The sequence below is a fragment of the Ranitomeya variabilis genome, chromosome 2, assembly GCF_051348905.1.
Source record: "Ranitomeya variabilis isolate aRanVar5 chromosome 2, aRanVar5.hap1, whole genome shotgun sequence".
Classification (NCBI taxonomy): Eukaryota; Metazoa; Chordata; class Amphibia; order Anura; family Dendrobatidae; genus Ranitomeya; species Ranitomeya variabilis.
The window spans coordinates 557,133,012-557,148,800 of NC_135233.1; positions in this window are offsets into that span (position 1 = coordinate 557,133,012).

Sequence of the window (15,789 nt, forward strand, 5' to 3'; positions counted from 1 at the left end):
GGAAAAAGTATTTTAATATTCTTTATTTCACCATACTTACCATACTTCAGCGCCTGCAAAAAACGTAAAATAATAAACCGTACACTACCTGTCTGCCATAGTCCAATTAATAAGGAGTGTCCCACGACAATCTCCCCTATAGAACAGTGACATCGGGTGATGTCACTGCTCTATAGGACCCTCAGTGACACACTGAGGTCATGGTCACATGTGATGTTGAGTCTCTATACTCGAATATTGACCATGATCATGGTCTACGAGCGGTACTTTTCTTAGATTTACAACAGAACTGTGACAGGATGCACGACTCTTTTATTGTAGACCTCCTTGATTTCATTCTTAAACACAATTTTTTCTTGTTTGATAGGAATTTTTTTCTCCAAGTCTCCGACATGGCAATGGGGGCCCGCTGTGCCCCGGCCCTGGCGAACCTTTTCTTGGGGTGGTAGGAGTCCACTATTGTCTACAATTCCAGGTGGTATACATTGAAGGTACGATGTTGGCGCAGGTACATCGATGATGTCTTTTTCATATGGTCAGGATCCCAGGATGAGGTTTGTCATGATTCCCAATGGCAGGTACATAGGCAAAAACGGGACTAGCTCTAGAAAGATGGAATCTAAGCTGACCGCGATGCTGAACCTCACGCACAACTACCAGTGGCCGGGGAACGTACCTGCGTTTTATCCCTAGACGTCTCGCACCAGCCGGAGATCTAGCTACCCCTAATAGAGGAAACACAGACCTGGCTTGCCTCCAGAGAAAACCCCAAAGTGATAGTAGCCCCCAACATATAATGACGGTTAGTTAAGAAGAAAACACATACGCAGTATGAATACAGGTTCAGCAAAGAGAGGCCCACTAACTAGATAGCAGAAAATACAAAAGTGGACTACGCGGTCAACTCAAAACCCTACAAAATACCATCCTGAAATGACTTTAAACTCCGGTATCAACTCATGACACCGGAGTGGTCTTTTCAGTTCACTAGAGCTTCCAGCAGCAAGGTTCATATAAATGCACGCTGGACAAAAAGATACAAAAGATCCAACTTATCTGAATCAGCAGACTTGGAGCAGGTAGCAAGTAACAGAGGAGCTCTGGTAACATTGATAGCCGGCAAGTAAATGACTGAGAAGCCAGACTATATAGGAAAGTCCCATTTCCTGATGGAAACAGGTGCACTGGAGATGGGAGACAAAAGTCAACCAGTACCACCAGTAGCCACCAGAGGGAGCCCACAAACAGAATTCACAACAGAGGTTGGGACCTTTATAAATTCACTAAATGACAACATGTTCAATATTTTTTTGACTTCCTCGTGTTCTTCCTCCTCAGTGAACTTTCTGGATCTCAATGTTGAATGTCAGGATGGTACCTTATCCACTTGCTTATATTGTAAGCCTACCGCCACAAACAATCTATTGGAGTTTTGCAGCTTCCATCCACCCCACACAAAGAAGGGTGTTCCCGTAGGGCAATTCCTGAGAGCCAGGAGGAACTGTACGTTTGACGAGGATTTTCGTAAAGAAGCACAGGACCTAACTTTGAGGTTTAAGAAGAGGACTTATCCTCACAAATGCATCTCTCAAGCATATCAGAGAGCTAATCTTCAGTCACAAGTCTCCCTCCTGGAGTCCAGAAAGAAACCACCTGACACTGGTCTCAGGTAAGACAAATTCTACAGAGACACTGGGGTATAGTCACAACAGATTTAGTGACATCACAGATTGTCAGTGAACGGCCATTGATAACTGCTAGGAGGGCACCCGACCTGAGAGATATTCTCACAAGAAGCCATTACACCAGGCCTACTACAAGATTGAATCAGGGTATCTCACTCAAGGGTTCCTTTCCTTGTGGTAACTGTAACGTTTGCCAGTACATGCATCCCGTTAGGGATAATTTCTATAACCCTACTGATCAGACGAAACATGGTTTGAAGGCCTACATCAATTGCAAGACTACAAACGTTACCTATGCAATCATCTCTCCTTGCCCACTCATATATGTGGGACAGACGTCCTAAGAGCTACGCCGACGCATTCAAAAACATTTTTCTACCATCAATACTGCATCTGCGGACTCTCGCAAGAGCAAAGATCTTACTACAGTGGCATATCATTATCTATTACATCATGCGGGCAGATGCTCTGGCACCAGGATAGTGGATCTGGAGCATGTCAGGGGTTCGGGCAGAGGTGGATCGCTTGAGAACAAGCTTTTACAAGCAGAAGCCCGATGGATTTTTTTGCTGCATTCTACAGCTCCATCTGGCATAAATGAGGATCTCCTCTTTACGGGCTTTTGGGTTGAATCACTGATGGATAACCTTCTCTATATGTCCATTCTAGGTTGTTCCCAGGACTGGCTTTGGTCTTTACTGATCTCCATTGGTCTCTGAACAGAGTGACCATCTCCAATATATGGAGAAAATTATGGTTGAGGACCCATACATGCTCTTCAGTACAAATTTGTGCAAGCCTGGACAAAGGAAGAGGGGGTGGAATATTATATAAAAAATGGAGAGATGAAAAAGACTTTGCTATACTCACGTGAAATTTGTGACTCCAATTGGGCAATATGTGCGGGCATTGCGCAGAGAGGAAAAAAAAAGGAGAATCAAAAAGGACTCTTGTTTCTTCAAGTGGGCTATGTATGTATTACGCACCCTAAATCTATTTGTATTTTTTAAATTTGTTGGTGCTTGCATATGCTATAGGTATTGTTATTCCCTAGCGGGGGAGAGGGTTTTTGTTTGTTTGTTTGTTTGTTTTTTTATCACCATCTTTACAATAATGATTTTTTTACAATTGGCTATCTGGTATGCCTCTTGCAACTATTTCTTGCCATCCTGAAACAGGGACAGGTTTGCTTTACGTACCTGTATGCCATAGGTTTCATTAACAATGTGCTTGGGTCCTGAATTAGTCGTTCTCACCCTCCGAATGGCCCCTATACTTCTGGTGGAACATTCTTTATTCTAATATCCGTTATGTGGTGTATCCACCATAGGGCTTAGTTTGGCTTCTAATTTGCCTTCTTTGCGGGCTACTCCTTTCCATGGGCAGTCATCTATACCAATGGACCTATGTGATAGAAATATATATATCATGTAGATCTCACTTGCATGTATACTCCTCTATAATCTAATATATACATTATAATCAATGGTTTAAAATGGCTGACACGAACTGAACTGATATAACCCAGACAGATCATATGGGGTTTTCCACCCCTAAAAGCAGAAGAGAGTCAGATGTTTGGTGACTGCTGGTCAGGTGTCTCCACTTTGTCCTAGACAGAGAACTCGAGTTTAGTTGCTTGATCAGCAGTCATATGAGCATTAATCACAATATTCCATATATGTTTAGATAACCAATGACAGAGGAGCTAGACAATATGATAATTAACTAACCACCCCTGACAACCCCTAACCACTCCTTTCTATGTGAAAATATAAAACTATGTATGTACAATAAAGTATCAGTATTGATGGAATGTTGTTCTGTCACAGTTGTGTACAGTCCATTCTTGATGAGCGCTCAAAATACTCAGTCTAATTGGGAGCGGCCGCAGCACACACAGGGATATATTTATCCAACCCTAATATTTCCATAACAAATGGCGCCCAACGGCTCGGATGAAACGCAAGGGATCCTTCTGACTGGAGATACGGAAGTCGTAGCGTGGCCTGGCACAGGGGCAGGAGACTGCGCAGCTCCATAAGTAAGGTAAGAAAATGTTATCATCTTACCTGAAAGTCCCCTGTGCCCAGTCCTTGTCTATGCCTCTTGCCAGTCAGATGTGGTCACAAATTCCCAGGTAGTGTAAAAAATCCGTAGCCACGAATCCACCCTGGGAGGTGTCTGCTGTGTACCGTGTATATGTATTTGTGTAAAATCCGAGAGAAGAAGGAAAAAGTGACTTTTGTTTGTGGTTGCTGAGAAACAGACCGCAGGAGGTCAAATCGCTCGATAAGTTATTGCAGGATTCCCGTGCATAGGAGGAACACGCAGAGTTCCGGGGCAGGTAGTCCCATGTTCCAGGCACGGGTAGTGATAACTTAAGAGGGCTACTGCAGATTCCCGTAGTGCCGGCGATCCAGTCAGGACGTCCGGACCGGGGTGGTAGATTTCCCGCTTGTTGTGCTTCTCAAGCACTCAGGTGGCCCGGGCGCAGGTGCGTCCAGTGCGATTGGCAGTAGTCTGTTCCCAGCGCAGCCTGCATGTGTCACAGAATTTAAAAGGGCATCTCTCGGATTGTCTATCTGTTTGTGTCATGTACTATTGCCGCTTTAAGAAGCAGAAATAGTTTTCTTGTCCGAACTTCCTCTTTCTCCGTGCTGTTTAGCAGAGAGATATGCATTGTAAATCAAACTGTCACAGTTTTTTTTTTTTCTGACTGTTTTCAGCTGAAATGCTGGGTATGTGTAGTTTTTTTGTGAAGAAGTGAAATTTAAATTGTATCTATCATTTTTTGATGTGACCTACGTGTTTTCAGAAATGTGATTTTAGTGACATTTGATATTATTGCAATGGCATACGGAATAAAGAGGAAGTGTGTCTCTGACTGACAGCCGTTTTCATTTTTAATTTTTTTAACTCTCTTAGGGGGTCTTTTTTCTTTTTGCGGCATTTTAAAGTTTTTTAATTAAGTTTTCCTCAATCTTCAATCTCTTTACCTTTTTATTTTTTATTTATATATATTTTTGAAAAAAGTTTTTTTTTCTTTACTCTTGTATCAAAGTTTTGAGTTTTTGGTTGTGAACTAAGTTTTTGACGGTTTTTCTTATCGTTTTGAGTTTTTCTTAGTGTTTTATATACTCATTTTTAGAAGTTTTTTTGTACTGTTTTCTTTTTTCATTTTTGTGTGTTTTTCATTTTCATTTTTTGCTTTTGCTATGGGGAATAAAGTGGCCGAGCAACAGGAAAGTCTTTTTACTTCCTGATGAGAAAACAGCCCCTAGATAGTGACAGGACACGAAGGTGTTAAGTATGTGAAGATTTTTGGAAGGTATAAAGTACGTGAAATTCATTAGAATGGCAGATTTCAAGCTGCGGAGTGGCATGACGTAGAAAGGAAAATAAGGGAAGTTACAGTAGCTGATGTTAGATTGCTGAATACTAATACATGGTATGAAGTGGCAGCAGAGCTTACATCGTTTAGATGGTACAGAAAGTTATGTGAGCAAATCAGGAAGTGATTTTTGTGGGTATGAGACGGGAGAATCTGCGCAGTCTGCTTTTAGCAGAATCCATGGTATAGGTAGTTATTTTTGCACAGTATGTGGTGCGCCCCGTCTCTCCCTACAGGGAGAAGGCATAATTGCTCCTCTCTATTATTCTTGTTGTTCTCATCTATCCTCCTTTTTTTTTCTCTGTCAGTCTTTTTCTCTCCGCATTCTCTCTCCTTTCTCTCTCCTCTCTCTCCACATTCTCTCTGTCTCTCTCTTCCCCTCTCTATCTCTCTCCTCCATACACTCCCTCTTCTCCTCACCCTCTTTCTCCCCTCCTTCCCACTCCTCTCTTCTCCTCCCTCTCTCTCCACATTCTCTCTCTCTCTCTCTCTCCCTTCCTACTATTCCTTTGTCTCACTCCTCAACCCCTCCCCCTTCTTCTTCCTCTTTTTCCCTCCTTGTTGCCGGCTGGGCCAACGCCCAATTCAAACAATATGGTGCTTACAGCACAAGGTTCCCTTTCCATGTCCCTGGCACAGTCTAGCCATTGCCATTTGTGATATCGGGGAAAGAAGGTGAAAGCCCCCCCTACAGTGGGCAGCCCCAGACATATCAGGCAGCAGTCAGCTCAGCCCTGGGTGCAGAGGGGGGAGGAGTGATATCAGAAGGAGCTCACTGACAGATCCTCCGTTACCTCATTTCACAGTCAACAATATTGTAACCCTTAAGGTTTTACATGAACTTTGATATCACCATGTATTGATAATGTACAGCTTCAGCACCGGTCAGAGCTGCCTACATCCACATTCACACCAACATGAAACTATAATCCTAATCCATCATAGCTTCAGCAAGGGGGGAGACATCCTCACATAAAAAAGCAACTTCTAAGTTCAAAATCAGTCAGTGTACAACCCCAGTACAAGCTATCACAACTATTCCTCTGATGAAGATGAAGAGGGAACATCATACATGCTGTCTAGTACTAGAAAAGAAACCCACAGGCACCAAGAATGCAGGGGCAGATAGAGGCACCACCATTACACTATGTGCACTGCACTTCAAGTCAGATGACAATCTTCCAGACCCAGGGATGCATCCCATGCCATTTTACCGAAGAATGTAGCAGAAGCAGTAAACATATGCAGCCAGCTGGAATGATCTCTGGGCCATGAATGAAAATAGAAGCAGGTGATGCACTCTGGCCAATCATGAAGGAACAATTCAAACTTCCAGCAGAATCAGACATACACGCTTGGAAGTCAGGGCCACAGCTAATTGAACAGCTCAGAGAGTGAGCCATGACATGAGCCAAGAAAAGACAGAGTCTGTAAAGAAGTTTCATTGCAGAGTAATGCAAGTATTCCAAGACTTGGGCTTCACCATTCATGACCAGATACACAGGCCTTTGGGCATGGACTGAGACAGCCAATCAGGAAACCACTGATAGTGGCTAGGCCTAGGAACAGGTCAATAGCAGTGGACTGACCCAGAAAAAATGTTTTATGTGCGCCTAGGAGACTGTTTATTGCCGATTGTCACCAAAACTGCCGCCATTATAGCACCGCAAAGAGCGCGAAGAAGGAAACGGGTGCCGTGCTGCTGAGAACACCAGAAGAGAAGCCAGAGGTGAAGATGCTGCAAAGTGCCGATCAACACACCGGAAGAACCGCTGCAGACTCCAGAGAGGAGACACCGACCTCAATAAGGGTAGCAAAGGGGAGAAGCTATGTTGGAGCAGGGGGAAGAAGTGATGGCAGATGCAGCCACAGCCCCTGTAACGCCCCAAGACCTTGGGTTGGATGCAGCCGCCAGTCTCATGGCACCCCCGGGCCTCACCACGAATGCACCTGCAGGCCCCATCTTACCACCGCAGCCACAGCCAGCAGGCCGGACCCCGCTGCCGCTACAGTACCCATCATGCCGTTGTCCACAGTAGCCAAAGGGATTGAGTCTCAACCAGGGGTGCAGAAGACAGCCCCTCTCATGGTGACCACTGACCTGGAAGAGCAACCACCCTACAAAGACAGAAGAAGTGTCAAGAGTTACATCTGTGGCAAGTTTGGCTATTTCCAGAACCAGTGCAGGGCACCCACGCCCCCGAAGAGACTGGACCCATGCAATCCAAGAGTTGGTCCAGAGAAACAGGTCAAGGAGGAAGTGCAGAAAGCAGTGAAGTACCCCATCCAAAGGACAGGGGCAAGCAAGCCAGGTCCGCAAGACACTACGCTCCTGACATGTAAAACTTCATCTGCAAGACCAGTACCTCAAATTACCCTTAAAATGGATGGCGTTGTCAGATCCAAAGTGGTGCAGCCAGAAGTGTGATGACACCTGTGGAACTCGCTGATCCCACCTGCCTATCAGAATCCTCTGTGTCTCGCATGGGCATTGATGGTCAAGTCAGACATTCTCAGTTTACAAAGCCACTGAGCGTGTGCACTCAGCCAGGACACTCTATCCTGTCCCAGTTTGTGGTGTAAAGGACCTGCCACTCAACCTGCTGGGAGCGAACCTACTGCAGAAGCTGAAGGCAACCACAGTGTTCCAGGAAGATGGGACAGTGACACTTTCTTCATCCCTGACCCGAGAAGAGTCATGCTGGCGGCCCTACAAGAACATTAAACAATCGATGAGGCCTACCCAAGGAGGTACTGGATGTAGTACCAGAAAGTCTATGGTCTAAGGGACCCCAGCACGTGAGAAAACCTCAAGTTGCCCCAGTACGGGTGTCACTCAAGCCATGTACCCCGTACCCTCGTAAGGCCCAGGCCAGGCCTAGAGTCAAGCTGCCTCTGACCAACTGAAGGTCTACCTGGAAATAGGAATAATTGTTCCTCGCACATCGCCTTGCAATACCCCGCTTTTCCCCGTCAAGAAAAAGACTGTAAAAGGAGAGCCAGCCAAGTTCAGAATGGTATATAACCTGAGAGCTGTGAATGACGCCACAGTGTTTGAAACTGCAATTATGCCGAATCCGCACACTCTGCTCTCAAATGTGCCTGCCACAGCAAAAGTGTTCACAGTGAACAACCTGGCAAACATTTTCTCCAGTGTTCCAGTTCATCCGGAAGACCAGATCCTGTTTGCCTTAATGCACCAGGGGGGACACCACACATGGACAGTGATGCCACAGTGGGCCCAGAACAGCCCTTCACAGTTCACCAAAGCAATGTCCACAGTTCTCACCAACTGAGTCACAGAACAAGCAGAAGTAACCCTGCTACAATACATGGACAATCTACTCCTTTGTGCAGTTGACTTTGACACGTGTAAAGCCCATTCCTTGTATCTCCTACTCTACCTGGCGGAGCAGCACTGCAAGATCTCAAAGAACAAAGTCCAGTGGTGTCTGAAGCAAGTTACGTTCCAGAGACACTGTATTGCTCACCAGGCGAAACACCTGACAGATGACCGGAAGACCACAGTGGAGAAGATGGTCCCTCCGACAACTCCAAAGGTGCTACAGGCCTTCCTTGGTCTAGTTTCATATTGCAGAGCCTGGATCCCTGATGCTTCCGTCCTAATGCAGCCTCTGTGTGAATACGTCAGTGTGACCCCGTTCCTCCAGACAGATGTGGCCTTCAGTTCGTTCAAGAAGTTAAAAGGCTCTGTAGTCTCAGCGCCAGCACTAGGCCTATCTGACTACAAGAAGCCATTCCGTCTCTACTTGATGAGAAGAGAAGGCCTTGCTACTGGAGTCCTGACACAGCTTCAGGGGGGAAAGCAGAGACTTTCGGACTACTTTTCAGCTTGCCTGGATCCAGTTGCAAGGGAAGCCTCTTCCTCCCGCATGAGAGCAGCAGTTGCAGCACACGCCCTCCTGGACAGGACTACTGACATCAGTGGAAAAACCATTGGAAATCCCAGCTCTGCATGACATCTCAGCAATCCTCAACCAAACCCAGCTAAAACATCTCTCCACCGCCAGGCATCTTCGCCTCCAGTGCTCTCTACTCCTGCCCAACAATGTCACCATCTCCAGATGCACAGTCCTCAATCCGCCCACTCTACTCCCACTCCCAAGGGGGGATACAGATACGGATCCTCAGATAAAAAGTCTGATCAAAATCTGCATGATACCTTCTGCAGGGATCTGAATTTGCTCCGGACGGATGACCATGATTGCTTCAGCATCATGCAACAGGAAACAGCAGGACTACCCAAGGTGGCAGAAGAGCCACTGACCAACCCAGAGTTGATCCTCTATGTGGATGGCTCCAGATTTGCAGATGATGAAGGAAGATTCCACACGGGAGGTGCAGCGACCAGCAATCAAGAGATCCTGTGGTCCAGAAGTCTGCCGCCCAGTCTGTCAGCCCAGGAAGCAGAACTGATAGCGCTGATGAAGGCCTACCAGATGGCAGAAGACAAGACTGAGAAAATGTTTACCGATTCAAGGTACTTGCATGGCATAGCACACGACTTCGGACCCATCTGGGCTGCAAGGGACTTCCTCACAGCAAGCGGAACAACCGTGAAGCATCAATGGAGCCATTAAGGACCTGCTGAACACACTTCAACTTCCAAAAGTGGTGGCAGTACTAAAAGTCAAAGCGCATGGAAAACTAAGCACAGTAGAGGCACGAGGCAACAACATGGCGGATATGGCAGCCAAAGAAACAGTCAAGGAAAGACAATATGGACAAGTGGAAGAGGTCGTAGAGCCGGACGGCTACTACAGGACGGCTGAAGACAGGAAACCTGACAAGATGACATCCTGGGATCTGCTCAAAAAAGTTGCAAGAGCAAGCCCCAAAGGACAAGATGGAATGCTGGATGCAGAAGTGAGCAACACATGAAGAAGGAAGGGTATACTAAATGGACTACAAACCCTGTTTACCCCGAAGCATGTACCCTATGGTGGTCCAGTGGGCACATGGGCCCACACACAGATTAAAGACACAGATGAATGATCCGATTGGTGCTTACTGGTTCACTCCAGAAATCTCCACCCTAACAGCCAAGTTCATAAACAGCTGTCTGACCTGTGGCAAATGCAACCCTGGAAGAATGAAGAAAGTTCCCACACATCAACTTGCCAGACCACTGTACCCCCTTCCAGAGGATCCAGATAGACCACATCAAGATGCCGCCAAGTGGAGGATTCGAATATGCCCTTGTGGCCATGGACATGTTCTCAGGATGACAGCCAGAAGCTTTCCCAGTGAAGAACCGGTCAGCAAAGACTACTGCAAAGAAGCTACTCTCAGATACGAGATATGCAGCTATGGGGTCCCAGAAGTGATAGAGAGTGACCAGGGACCCACATTCACAGCAAACCTCACATGAGAGATCTAGTCAGCAGTAGGGTCAGACTTAGGCCTACACACTCCCAATCACACTACTCAGTGTTAGGCACACTTCCAGAGGCCCAGCAAAGCTGTCACTATATGAAATTTTGTTTGTGTCTAGTCCCAGGTTAGGGGTATCCTTTCCCTTAGCAGCTGATTATGTAATATGATACTTTGTCTGCTTTTGTAATTGAAATCACCAAGAAACTTGCTAACATCCATTCTCGAGTTTTTTTCTTCATTGCCAGATCCAGATTCAGTGTCCGGTATGCACTCCTAGAAGCCAGGAGACTGGGTGTTGGTGAAAAAGCTTGTAAGGAGAACACCACTCGATCCCAGATTTGATGATCCTGCTCAAGTGCTGCTGATGACACCAAACTCTGTGAAACTGGATGGAAGACCCACTTGGATCCACTCATCGCATGGCAAGAAAGCTCCCCTACCAGAAGATGACACCCAAGCCAGAATGATGTCGTGGATGCCCTGCCTGACCGAACAGATGACCTCCCTGATAAAGACTACACATCGCTCACTACACATGCTATTGACTAAGAGACTGATTGCAACGAACCCCCGTTAGGGACAGATCTCCTGACCGCCCATTTGCGAAAAGTCTGTATGGAGTGGGGCACAGGCGTTAGGCTTGTGTCAGTTCGCCAACAGCACAAAAGAGTTGCAGCGCTTTGGGACAGGAGGCTAGGATTAGGGCAAGTGATATCTAAGGGGGGCTTGTGATAGAAATATATATATCATGTAGATCTCACTTGCATGTATACTCCTCTATAATCTAATATATACATTATAATCAATGGTTTAAAATGGCTGACACGAACTGAACTGATATAACCCAGACAGATCATATGGGGTTTTCCATCCCTAAAAGCAGAAGAGAGTCAGATGTTTGGTGACTGCTGGTCAGGTGTCTCCACTTTGTCCTAGACAGAGAACTCGAGTTTAGTTGCTTGATCAGCAGTCATATGAGCATTAATCACAATATTCCATATATGTTTAGATAACCAATGACAGAGGAGCTAGACAATATGATAATTAACTAACCACCCCTGACAACCCCTAACCACTCCTTTCTATGTGAAAATATAAAACTATGTATGTACAATAAAGTATCAGTATTGATGGAATGTTGTTCTGTCACAGTTGTGTACAGTCCATTCTTGATGAGCGCTCAAAATACTCAGTCTAATTGGGAGCGGCCGCAGCACACACAGGGATATATTTATCCAACCCTAATATTTCCATAACACCTATACCTTGGTCTGGGGCATTTCTTGGGGTCCTCTCTATACTCGGAGACCTCTTACCTACGTGGATGCCTTTTTATGGTCATGTCTCTTGATTACCCTGGCATCCGTCTTTATGGCATATGTACTTCCCTTCTTGAGGGATTTACACATAATTTTATGTGTTTTTCCTTCATACAGATTCCGAGTTGTCATTTATTTGTGCTTCATTGTTTGTTTAATAAACATAACATGTGGCTATGAAAGTAAATTTTGACTCACAATGCGCTGCATTGAAAAAATCTGGCGCATGCGCATTGTGCAGTACTGGCAGAGACATCTGCCTGCACACACTCCTCTGCCCTTCATGCGTCACATCCGGTTCCGGCCTCTGGCGTACCTCGCTCGTTTACCTGACTGCACTGAAAGGTATTTAACCAGTATTGATCGCTCTCCTAGCACTTTTCCCCTGGCAAAGCCGTCCGAGTAACGGCGACACGCGTTGGGTCTTTCCCCACGCTGATCCCTGCCTTCTGGTATTTTTTCCCCCGGTGGCAGCATCCTATTGCCTTGGGCTCCCTATATGGCCGGACCCAGGACCTTGATTGATACCGCTCATGTGTGGTGTCTGTGGTTATAGATTGTTATATACGCTGAGTTGCACATGGTTTGGCACAGGACCTAGTTTGATGCCGCTGTGATATGGTTATTGTGTCACAGATTGTGGCAGAGCATTTACTGGCACCACTTTCTTTATACCATAGGCGTATTGATATTTTTTTGGCATACAGGTACAAACTATATTCAATATTTTGTCTGGGTATATTACTGGCTACTTAGCTATTCGGTCGTGCCCTTTCACCCTTGGTACAAACATGTACTATATATATATTTTTAACCCCCGGGGGGCTTATTGACGATCTGTATATTTAAGAGGTCATGTGATTCACGGACATTTTTGCATTGTATCCTCTTCTATTATGAAACATTTGTTAACCTTAAGGGTCATGTGATATATGGTCATTTTGCATTATATCTTGCTTTGTTATAACACGTGTATATAGGACATGCATTTTTCTTGACCTCTACTATCTTGGCGGGATCATCTTGGGGATTGTGTGATATCCTTTTTAGATCTTTTTATTATTGGTGTATCAATAAAGTTTACCTTTTTATTCGCTTGTATTGTATAGTGGTGTGTAGTTTTTTGGAGTGGTTCTCTCTCTCCCTTGTTTTGGCTCCTGCAGTGCATCACTGAGGTTACTATAGTTCAAAGTCTCACATTATGGCAATTGCTGCCTGGGAAAATTTCTCATACAGCAATGCCATAAGTCAGACTAGGGACTTTTTTTTTACAGCGGTGGAGGAATACCTTCCTCCCGTCATTGTGTTTCTGGAGCCCCTAGAGAGCGGTTGCAACAGCTGTTGCTGCCATTCTCCACGGGAGATCGTCGTGGGACACTCTTGGATTTCTGCGGACAGGGAGTATATTGGTTGTTTGTTTTTTTCATATTTTTTTACAGGTTGACACTGGCTTCGGTGATCAAAATGACAAGTAATGGTAAGTATGTAATCTATGTTTAATGTACTGTATGTCTATATGTACTGTATGTACTGTATGAATGTACTGTATGGAGTATGTATGTATGTATGTAGTATGTATGTAGTATGTATGGATGTAGTATGTATGGAGTACGTATGGAGTATAGATGTAGTATGTATGGAGTATGTATGGATGTAGTATGTATGTAGTATGTATGGATGTAGTATGTATGGAGTATGTATGGAGTATGCATGTAGCATGTATGGAGCATGTATGGAGTATGTATGGAGTATGTATGTAGCATGCATGTAGCATGTATGTAGCATGTATGGAGTATGTATGGAATTTGTATGGAGTATGTATGTAGCATGTATGGAGTATGTATAGAATATGTATGTAGCATGTATGTAGCATGTATGTAGCATGTATGGAGTATGTATGTAGCATGTATGTAGTATGTATGTAGCATGTATGTAGTATGTAGCATGTATGTAGCATGTATGGAGTATGTATGTAGCATGTATGTAGTATGTATGTAGCATGTATGTAGTATGTAACATGTATGTAGCATGTATGTAGCATGTATGGAGTATGTATGTAGCATGTATGGAGTATGTATGTAGCATGTATGTAGCATGTATGTAGCATGTATTGAGTATGTATGGAGTATGTATGGAGTATTTTTTTTTTTTCATTCAACACATTAGCCCATCATTGGCTAATGTATCAATCACTGTCAGTGTAGCAGGAATCATCCGATGGGACTTGTAGTCAGACGATGCCTGCACACACTCACAGAGCCCCGATTCACCGCACAGAGCCCCGATTTGCCGCACAGAGACCCCCCACGCCGCACATAGACCCCCCCACGCTGCACAGAGACCCCCCACGCCGCACAGAGACCCCCCCATGCTGCATAGAGCCCGGGCAGCCCACATACAGCCCCGGCACGCCACATAGAGTCCCAGGCAGGCCCGCACAGACCCCGCCCGAACACACAGACATTCACAGTTTCCGCCCACGCACCGCCCACACTCTTCCCCCCTCCAGAACAGCATATACAGTAGAAGGACAGAAAGGGCTTATTTACGTTCCAATATTTGTGTCCCATTGACTTGCATTGGTATCGGGTATCGGTATCGGCGATATCTGATATTTTTTGGATATCGGCCGATCCAATCCAATACCGATACTTTTGAATATCGAAGGTATCGCTCAACACTAACTATTAGTGAAGTTAGATTGTGAGCCACAAAGAGGACAGTGCCAATATTATCTGTAAAGCGCTGTGGATTTAATGGCGCTATATAGCTGAGTAAAACAAATAAGTAGTCAAAGGAGAAGTAATCCAGCACAGTTTTTTTGTCATGGAACTTACTTAAAATAACCTACAATTTACAAAACTAAGCTAGCTATTTAAAACAACAAGTCAAAGGCTCAAGTGGAGGAAAAGATGGATGCGGCAGTATAGATGTAATAGGCAAAGGAGCAGTAATCGAACACTGTTTCTTTGAATTTTTTTGTACTTTTTTCTTTTTTCATGCTTTTTTATTTTTATTTATTATGCTTGTAACTCACTTAAAGCAACCTAGAATTTACAAAGCTAAAACTAACTATCTAGAATAAGGAGGAGTAGGTACAAGTGAAGGAATATGTGGTTGTGGCAGTATGGCTGGAAGAGGCAAGGGAGGAGTAATAAAACACTGTTTTTTTGTATTTTTTTTGGCGTTTTACATGTTTTTTTTGTTTATTTATATAACTCACTTAAAACAACCTAGAATTTACAAAACTAAAACTAGCTGTGGAGACATGAGGGTCAGTTGGTACTCTCGTTCCCTGGCCTGGCTGTCTTTAGAGAGTCCGCATATACCAGGGCTCATCTCATTGAAAGCCTGTACTCCTTTCGTCTTACAAAAAAACTAATGCCATAAAATAATTATTTTATTTAGATTGAGTAAAATGCAACAATGTCCTAAAACTTTAACACCAGGCAAACATACCACTACACTAAATACACTCACGATAGGTGGCAGGGGGAAGGAGGGGTATGGGTGTCCCTATTGTGTCCTACCCATCCCTGCCTGATCCCTGCCTACCTGCGGAGGTTGGCACCCTCTTGAACGCAATATGGCGCCCCCGCTCCTCGGCGGCTTGCCCTTTTATCCCTAAAAAACCCTAGTGTGCACACCAATAGGGGATTCCTAAGTAGTACCCCTACCCTTAAATCCCATACACATACAGGTATCCAACCTTACCTCAAACTATATGGATAAATAATTGCAGAACACCATAACCACATTGAATCTAGTGCAGAAATAAAAAACGATCTGGTACATCAGGCCCTTATATGACCATATATACTAGCTATTGAACCCATTCTACGCCCGGGTGGCGAGCATTTATATTGGTATATGGTCTCCATCCTGGTATGTGCTGCTTCCATCTTGCACCACCATCCTATCATGTGCTGCTCCATCCTGCATCCCCATCCTGTCATGTGCTCCCATCCTGCTTCCCCATCCTGTCATGTGTGCG